The following is a 10,540-nucleotide window of genomic DNA, read 5'->3' on the forward strand; positions in this document are numbered from 1 at the left end:
CACCTCCTGTTCATACCATATACTACCTACGCCCCTTCCGAAAGCAGTTTTCCACTCCCGTCATAATCCACCTTCCCATAAACCTTCATCCTCCATGTCCCTCCTTAAGCACCATTCCAACAACACCATGCATTATCCTCCCTTGATCCAGCTCCCTCTTACCGATCCATTCCCACTAACACTCCCGCACCACTCACTGCCTGCCACTTGGACTGTTTTCCCCACTCACCTCCACGTCATTTCTCTACATCACCCTTGCAGACCCCACTTCATTTCCACCAACCATGTGCCTCCACATAATCCCCCACCTCCATGTCACATGTTTGTTTCATGGTCAGTTAAACTATGTTTTTTCCTATACAACATAGTAATTTAAAACATGGTTTACAAACAACTGAGGATGAATCTTCAAAACTAGAAAGAGGTTTTTGATGATAACATCATCATGTACAAAAACCTCTCCCTGTTTTCTAACTGCTATTATGGTTTGGGAGATTCAGATGAAGCTTCGCAGGCATATGTTGGCTTATCGGGGCCTGACCTAGGTTCTGAGGTGATTTAACGAAACAAATCCCGGTACTACTGGCGCTTTTGGCAAAAGTCCGCGGAGCGCGGGCTGATATCTCACCCGAAGTACTATGGGAGGGTGCTAGAACTAGGTTTTCGCACCCTGGAGATGTCTGATGAGTTCAAGAGGTCCGCAGTTCGAACCTGTGTGCACGTCGCTACGTGCACTTTCACGTACCTCACAGCCTGCAATGTTGCCTTCGCATAACCCTACTCGGGGCCCAAACGCTGTTATTACCCAAGTCCTTACTAGCATTCCACTGTTAGTTGAGTAACCTAGCCTATTTGTATGCTCTAAGTTATACTTAGCAATATAAATCATTCATACAGGTGTCCACAGTAATTAAATAGTACATTTGTAATTTATACCAAACATGTATTAACCCAAGAAAAGATGCACAGAGTTATGATAAAACTTCTCTTTATTATTTTCTTTCTCGGTTATAGACTCGACTCTACCCTGCACACTTAGCTGCAGGGGTCTGCACACTCAGCTGTGGATTACTAGGCCTCTGCACACTTAGCTGCAGACCCTTCTCCTATTCTATGACCCAAGACACACTTAGTCACTAGACTCTATCTTCTTGTTTCCTTCTTACTTTGTTAGCTTTTGCACTTAAAGCCTCACTCTATTTATACAATCCCATGGTTCACGGACCATGGGTAGGCCAACATTACATTACAAAACTAGGGTGGACACCCCTGTGACTCTATCATACATTTCGCCCTCCGCACCCACAATTCGCAGAGTCTTTACAACAATATTGAGTCAAAATTTGGGCTTTGAGCCCCAAAAAATGCCTTGGGTAGATTCCATGCTTGGCCGACCCCCAACACAAACATCGTGACTCGCCCTTGAGTCACTCTATCGGTGCGACGACCTTGGCACAGAGTCCCTCCAACTGCTCTCGAACCTTGCTGAGGTCAGCAGTGCACTGAGCTTCTACTTGCTGAATCTGCTGCATCCGCTATTCTGAGACCTTTGTGACTGAATTGTTCCCATACATCTGTACCAGTATATGTTTATAGTCCCGCACCTTTGTCCGGCTCCTTGGAGCATCAAGACTGTGCTTCTATTGGCTAGTCAGATAGCCAGCCCACGCATGTAAGGCTTTAAGCAGCTGCCATTCACTTTGCCTGGGAAGGGTTCTCCATTTAGTTTTACTAACTGGACCATGCCTCCATCTGTGACCTCCTTAACCACGTACTGTCCCAACCAATTCATTCTGAATTTTCCTGGAAATTTTTCAAACTTACTATCATACATCAATACTAAGTCATTTACCTTGAATGTGTGAAACTTAATATGGCGATCATGCCAGGCCTTTTCACGCTGCTTCTGTACCTGCTGATGAAAACAAGCCAAGAACCATTCCTCCTCTAGTTCTTCCAATTGCGTGAGCCTTTCCTCAAGAGCTTCACAGTCCGTCATTCTTGTGAGTGCTGCTATGCGCAGACTAGGTACAATATATTCCATCGGCATGACAACTTCCATGCCATAAAATAATCGAAAGGGTGTTTGTCTCGTCAATTTCTTGCACGTTTTCCTATAAGCCCATAGTACTGCAGGTATGCGCAGGTCCCAATCGTTTGACTGTGCATTGTACACTTTGGTTAGCGCAGTCTCTAGTATTTTGTTGAATGTTTCGATTGTCCCATTGGCTTGTGGGTGATTCGGTGTGCCTTTTTGATGATACATCCAGAACTCTTTTGTGAGCACACTGATGGTTTCATTCAAGAAATGTGTACCATGATCACTCATTAATATCTTTGGACATCTAAATCGGGTCAACACATGTTCAAACAAAAACTTCGCAGCTGTAGCGGCTGTGCAGTCTTTAACCAGTTGTGCTTCTGCCCATCATGTCAGGTACTCCGTCTTGGTGATGATGTAGTGTGCGCCCGTTTTTCCTTGAGGTTTGATAGGTCCCACAAAGTCGATTGCCCATTTCTTGAAAAATTGCAGTGTCATTTATGGATTCAATGGCATCTCGTCCCTCCGCGATGGTTTTCTGGTCCTTTGACATATATCACGGGCCTTACAATGTGCTTTTGAATCCTGGTGCAAGGTTGGCCACCACAGCCCTACGCGAAGAATATTTTGTGCGGTCGCTCGTCCTGAATAGTGTCCTCCTGCAATGCCCCCATGTGCTTCTGCGAGGATCTGACTTTGTTCAAATTTAGGTATGTACCTTAACAATATCTCATCATTTCCCATTTTATATAGGTGCCTCGCGATGACAGAAAAGTCCACTGTGCACAACACCAATTCCTTCTTCTATTGGACGGAGTATTCCTTCGGTGTAGTCCCTGTTGTTAGAAAGTGGATTATATCTTCGAAGTTCCCATCCGTGACACGTACAACAAAGAGTTGTGCATAAGGTAATCCTTCCTCTACACTAGTAGGTTCCTCGCCTATCTCAATACGCGATAAGTGATCCCGTCCTGCGTTTAGGTGTCCAAGTTTTACCAAAACCTCAAAGTCATATTCTTGGAACAATAAGAGCCACCTACATATGCGCCCCCCCAACATAGGCTTATTGACCAAGTACGTTAGCGCAGAATGGTCTGTATACATTTTGAAATGTCCTCCTAGCAAATAGTGCCAGTATTTTTGGAGCGCATACACCATTGCCAACCCCTTGCGCTCGGTTGTGGGATAGTTCTTCTCGACTTTGGACAATCTCTGACTTGCAAACGCAATATGGTGATCCAAGCCTTCTGCGCCCTCTTGTGTGAGCACTGATCCTAGTGTGATACACGACGCATCAACATGGACATGAAACTCCACATCCCATTTTGGGAAGACCAGGATTGGAGCAAAGGCCAATTTCCCCTTTAGGACATCCAAGCTCTTCATGCAATCATCATTCTATCAAAATGTGACATCCTTTTTCAATAGTTTCTCCATCGGCGTGGTGATTTGGGCATAGCTTTTGATGAACTTCATGTAGTACCCAGTGTGTCCCAAGGTAGCACGTAGCTATTTAACACTTTGCAGTGCTTCCAAATTTAGAATTATGGCAATCTTTGCAGGGTCCACCATGATTCCCTATTTGCAGACCACATGTCCCAACAGGTTCCCAAAGGGAACCAAGAATGTGCACTTTTTAAGGTACAGTGCAATCTGGTGTTGTCAGTAAGTATCCAACATCAAGTGTAAGATTGCTATGTGGTGCTTAACCAATCCAAAGACAGTCTAATCATCCAGATAGGCCTCCAGGAACTTGTGGATGTATTTTATGAATGCAACAACAATGATGCGCGAAAATATGGCTGGCGCGTTCTTCAACCCAAACGGCATAACAGTGTATTGAAAGCAGCCCCATTCCGTTGCGAAGGTCATTTTTCTCCTCTCTTCCAATGCGATTTTGATCTGGTGGTATCCTGAGAACTTGTCCGTGAAAGAGTATGCTTCCTGTCCGCCAACATTCTCCAATACTTCATCGGTGAACAGTGTTTGGAATGGGTCATGTACACAGGCATCATTCAACTTCCAGAGGTCCACGCATATTCTTATCTTGCCCTTTTGCTTTTTCTCTTGTACTACCATAGGGCTCACCCAGTCGGATTCGTCCATTGGCTCAATAATTCCGGCTGTGAGCATTTTGTCTAGTTCTATGTGGACCTTTTCCTTATACTTCGGATTCAAGCGATAAGGCCTCTTCTTAACCAGCTTTGCGTCGGATTTCAGGGTGATCTTCATCATCCCTAAGTCACCAACGATCCCTTTTAAGTTCGTAATCTTGGTTGGGAATAAATCTTGGTACTTGTGGGGTAAATCAACGACCTTATCCACTGTGGCAACGTCTAAATAATCACCGAGCATTGCATATTTTGGTTCAACCTCCATAACAATGTTTACCTGTTTTGTTTTTAGCAGTGCGATGATGTCAGGATATTCGATCAATAGTTCTCGAACCTTGCGATAGCCTTCAGTCTCGGGAATGTTAATTTTCCATGGATCCTCATCATCCTTCTAAATATTTACATTGTAACACTCCAACATGTAGCTCAGCTGGGTCGCCCATTCCAGTTGAAGCACTTCCATTGGCTTCTGGGGTATTTGGGAGATAGTTGCTTTTACTGCTTGTAGCGCATCATCAATCGTATCACACCAACGATCCTCAAATGTGAAGGTTAACAAGAATGCTTCACACAAGATATCCCATTCGATCGTGCCATGGCAGAGCTCTGTCTCAATATACCAATTCATGGGTATGACATCCAGGGTATGACAGAACAAAATCGTAGGTGCATCATCCTTCTGCATCCCCACTAGTCCTTAAAATTCCGCTGATGTGTACCCCACCACCTTGCAGGCGTAGCGCGCAATGCCCATTTCAGAGCATCGAAACGGTGTTGTTCAGGAAGTCATCTACTGCAGTCAGTTCATCATACATAGGCAAATATCTTGCCTCTATTGCTACACAGCGTAGTGACTTTATCATCATGTTGTAATTGAGTGTGGTTACCTCGTGTAACCGATTCTGCCATCGTTCTATTTCCTTGTCCGAATCTCATGTGCAAGAGCTTTCACGCTCCCACAAAATCCTACCATCTGCTATACGATTCACCCAATCCTACTCCCGAGTGGTTATCTTGTAGATACAGTCTAGATCATCATCACTATCGTAGTCACTCACTGGTTCTGTGTAGCGCGATCCTTCTGCAGGGTCTAAGGGTACCACTACGCACAGTGACATTTTCTCAAAAATCATCTTGCGCTTCTTTAGATTTATCACTACATTCATATCAGTGGCCCAATCTATTCCTAGTAGTGTGGGATAAGGATTTCTGTCATCAACAATCTATATTACTTCGAAATATGCAAGTGCACTCGCACCTTCAATATCGATCAGTAGGATCTTTTGTTGGTTTGCCATTCTCAATTGAATAGGAGACCATTATAATGCGGGCCTGCCCATGCGCTCCCATGTCTGCTTTGGCAAAATGTTCACATCCGATCCTAGATCCAAAATCACTTGATCCATTTCATATTCCTCGATTTGCGCAATCAATCTCATCTCCCTTCCTATTCGCAATGCGTGCTTTCTAAGCTTCCAGACTACGGGCGGTTCTCCGGGTCTCATACATCTAGTGATGAGTTCTTGTAGCCCTTTCACCGCTTTGCTGTTGTGCAGCAGCTTCATGCATGTCTCCAGAAAGGTAGTGAGCATTGATGGGTCCATCTCTGGTGCTAGTTTGTCTTTACTACCTGAAGTGGAGGCCTCTGTGAAGCTCTTCTTAGCTTCCATGAACATCTCCTTCACTCGCTCCCAATCGAACTTTGGTTCCTTTGTTGGAGCCTTGCAAACCCAAGCACTCTCTTCAGGCTGCTTGCCCTTGTCATCACCTGTCATGATACCACTTTGGAGCATGATGTTTACATTCAGGTCCTCCTCGCATGGCTCAGACCTCATCATTTGCAGGTTTTGAGTTGGGGGAGGCTGGAGTGTTCCTTTATCGCGCAACCTCGCTATCAGTGTGGGATAGTCCTTCATCTCATGATCAAACTGGGTACATTATAAACATGATGCTCTTGTCAGATTTGTACAATTGTGGGCATAATGCCCTCGCCCTCTGCAATTGTAACAGATCAGCTATCCACGACCCCTTCCTTGTCCCATTCCACCTCGACCTTGTCCGCACCCCTGAAACCCAGTGCGTGCAATCCCTGCATTTTGATCAAGGGCTCGCGTTTTGGTCTGAACCCTATAGGTAGGAGTCTGATCCATCATCAGTTCATAACTTCTACAGGTACACTCATCATGGCGTACTGACCTACAGAAATTATAGAATAATTGTTGGGATGTCTGCATATACTTTTGTAATATATGACATTTTCCTGTAGCATGCTTCCCTTCTATCTGACAAATCGTGCACCATAATGCAGGCACCGCGCTTGGCCCGGCTTGTGCCTCTAGTCTCAATGGCATTATGATCTAGGTCCGGGTGTGATGAAGGACCCTTCCAAGACCTTTTACTTTCATGATGTGTTAAATTGCATTTTTAAAGAGAACATTAATGAATACATTTGCATGTTGTAAAGAAGAAGGAACATGACAATCATCAGCACATGAAAACATAAGACATTGATAACGGAGTTCGTCCATGAGGGACTACGTCTCCGGGCCCCAGTGTCAAGATGGTGTAGGCCACTGCATTAAGTGCTGTCAATAGTGATGACATACATAGAGGTGATGTCGCTATCATACAAGAAAAATTCCCTCACACATGAGTGGCTCCAAGAGATGTTCCACTATAGGAACTCTCAATCAAGAGACTCCTATCTGTATGACACAAACTCACGCATGATGAGCATCCCGCCAACATGGCAGAAAAGGGATCTCAATGCAAACATGCATGGTGACAACATAAGTATCCCATCAACATACAACAAAGGGATCTCAAAACATAACATGACGAATCATGACAACAAGTACATCACATAGATGATTCCATGTAACATCAAGCAGGAATCATGAAAACAAGTAATAAACAAGATCCCACATCAAGCATCAAATAGGGATCTGTGCAGCACAATACATAGCAAAAGAAGTACATGAACATGCACTACATATACCTCACAATCAAGGACCATCTGAAGAAGCGGATGTCAAACTGCTAAAGCTTTTTGTGCCATCAATCTCATAGCATCGAATCACATCAAAATGGCTACTCACACATGAATACTGACACCTACATTCCTCTTAGAAAAGTGGATGAATAATAGAATGAGAAAATGAGAAATCTGAATGCACCATCAGATTTGTGACGTCGAGTAGTGCAAAATCGACTATCCAATTTTTGAATTCTAAGAAATTGAGAATCTGGGGCTCAAAGAATCTTTTAGATTCCCCCTAGATTCCTCAAAGATTCTGCTCCATGGGTGGACTAGAAATCTACAACTCAAAAAGTGGTTTTGACCTCACCATTTCGATCCCTGCGGAAAACCATGAAAAACGACTATAAACTTGACTATATTCCAACATGGAGAAAAATTACCTCCTCGGGAAAATTTCATGGATCATGGTTCCGCTCCCTGTTTCTACAGCAGTCATGGTTCCACCTCCATACTGAAAAATGGTGCAAAAATGTAGAACTATGATTGAGAAATGGATAGCTCCATTGCATTCATGGCATCGAGAAGTGCTGAAACGATATAAAATTTGTCAAAATCTGACAAAGTGAAAATTTCGCTCCTTAAAAATTCTGCCTCGAACTATGTTCATTGCCTCCTCCCCCAACGCAATGAAAAATTGTGTTTAAGTATAAAATGGGTGACGGATTTACCAATAAAGCTGTTATGGTGCGTTGGTTGGAGATATGTTTAATAGGGAGGAGGTCAGGCAGTTAAACCCCGCCTCCTCCATTTTTATACATCGAAATGAATTAAAAATAAATAAATTTAACAACCCTTTTTTAATTGTTTTATGGGTTGGGTAGGGCCTACCTTGGGTGGCCCGCCCACCTTACCCACTAGCTCCATGCATTGCGTGTTGGTGTATTGGTTCTGTTGTGTGGGGTGGCGGGGTCATGGCCGCTCACCCCGGTTGGTCATTCATGGATCCGTGGGAGGGGCCGAGGATCGTGGCCTGCCCCTCCACCAAACTTATGCGGTTATGTGGGTTAGCAAGTGGTGGGGTTGATGGCCCCACCCCCTTTATAAGATATTTTTTGTTATAATAACAAAATGGGATTTTTTTTGAAAAATCTGTTTTTAAGCCGTAGGAGTCTTTTTAACTAGGCCACAATTTCACCTAGAATCTGGCTAGAGTTGGCCGGAATCTAGTGGTTGGGTTCTATCCAAATAGTGGCCTCCTTAAGCTTGCCCAGTTAGCAAAAATTCAACCCAAATTTGATTTCTTCTAACTTCCTCATTCGGACTCGAATTGATGAACCGTTCACACCGCCGCGATCAGGATGACGAGAACTAAGCTCTGGTCCTAGTTTGAGCATAATCCAAACATTTTGATTTTTGAGCTTTACTGAGTCCTCTTTGTCTTGTGTGTTTCTCTGGAGCCACCCAGATCACATTGGCCCTCCTCCTGCTAGGTAGTTCGTGAAGACTAGACAATGGTGCTTGTCATGCCCCTGGCCTTTGCACTTTATGGACCATACCTCCTCGCACGCTTCTAGGCATGTTGTCCGGTCTTGTTTCAAGCTCTGCATTTCGAGACACAAGTTTTTCAACTACGCATGGATCTGTTGGACTCCTAAATTAGGATCTTGTATCAGGGTCTCGTGCAGTCTCATTGCGATCTCCAAAGCCTTGGCCTGAGTTGACAGCTTCTGTTGTGATAGCGTGTTCCTTAGATGTGGCGTTAGCGATGCTAAAAACCATGCGCGGTGTTGCCCATCCGTCAAGGTCATGTTGGCTTCACGAATCATACACTTCAATCTCTGATCCAGCTCCCAGGGGGTCTCACCTGGAAGCATCACAATTTCCTTAAACTCGATAATCGACTGTGTCTCTGATTTTGGTCTGCTAAATTCCCTGTTTAGTGCAACTTGGATATCCGCGATCCCTGTGTTTGGATTGTCATTGGAATGCTTAATGTACCACATCAGTGCGCGATCCTGCAAGGTGCTAACCAGTGTTTCCTTCTTGATATTATCATCCGTGACTCCTTGCGCTTCCCATACAGCCTTTACTACGAACCAAAATTGGTCCGGATCTTTGTTCCCTACTCCTTTGAATACCGACAACTTTATTGCACTTGCCATATTGAACTGTGGTGGTGGTGGAGGTGGTGTGGGCAAAGGTGGGGGTGAATATGGTGAAACTGGTGGTGGTGGTGGAGGTGGTGTGGGCAAAGATGGGGGTGAATATGGTGAAACTGGTGGTGGTGTATGTGGGGGTGGTATGTGCGAAATTCGCTGCCTTATCAGATTGATCACACTTCTCGGTGAAACTTTCTCAAGCTCTTCCTCGCTTTCTCGCAGAGGTGAAATAAAGGGATTGGTCTCTAATTCTTTGCTACTTTTGTTTCTGTAGATCCTCCCACTTCGCGTAGCCCCAAATATCAATTTATTCACATAACCCTCTTTTCACATAGTAACATTTTAATCCAAGTGTTCAAAGATTTAATGTACTTACCTCGTGGTCCTTTGAGGAAGCATCATTCCACCTCGCTGTAGTTGACTGACATATCTACCACAAATTTGGTGATAAACCCTCTTATAATTCGATCAAGCCAATGGTCCACAGTGCGTGCAATATTATCTCCTGATGTTTCTAGTTTGTTCACCAACTATGGAGTCCACACAATAGGTTTGTCGAGCCTACACCTTCCTTGACTGTCTACTAGCTTCGTGATCCACTCGTACAACTCAGAGGGGAAGGATGTAAAGAAAATCTCATGGATTTCCGTATATAAGTAGTGCTCTAACAACTGTTCCTTTGATACTTGTGGATTCATATTTTCCTACGTCGCGAACTCATGAATCTTTATGTCCAACCACCCTTCAATTTCTTTCTTCCTCGGATTCCAGTGACACGACATCAAACATCTCTTATGCAGATCCTGGTCTCGGCAATGAAACCATTTGTTGGCTTATAGGGGCCTGATCTAGGTTCGAAGGTGATTTAGCCAAACAAATCCCGGTACTACTGGCCCTTTCGGCAACAGTCCGCGGAGCACGGGCTGAAGTCTCACCCAAAGTAGTATGGGAGGGTGCTAGAACCAGGTTTACACACCCTAGAGATGTCTGATGAGTTCAAGAGGTCTGCAGTTGGACCCTACGCGCACGTCGCTACGTGCACTTTCCTGTACCTCGTAGCCTGCGATTCTACTTTCACACAACCCTACTCGGGGCCCGAACGCTGTTATTACCCAAGTCCTTACTAGTATTCCATTGTTAGTTGATTAACCAAGCCTATTTGTATGTGTTAAGTTATACTTAGCAATATAAATCATTCATGCAAGTGCACGCAGTAATTAAACAGTGCATTTGTAATTGATACCAA

The sequence above is a fragment of the Pinus tabuliformis genome, chromosome 4_1 (assembly GCF_031772625.1).
Source record: "Pinus tabuliformis cultivar Carrire ecotype Pingquan chromosome 4_1, CPIR1, whole genome shotgun sequence".
Taxonomy (NCBI): Eukaryota; Viridiplantae; Streptophyta; class Pinopsida; order Pinales; family Pinaceae; genus Pinus; species Pinus tabuliformis.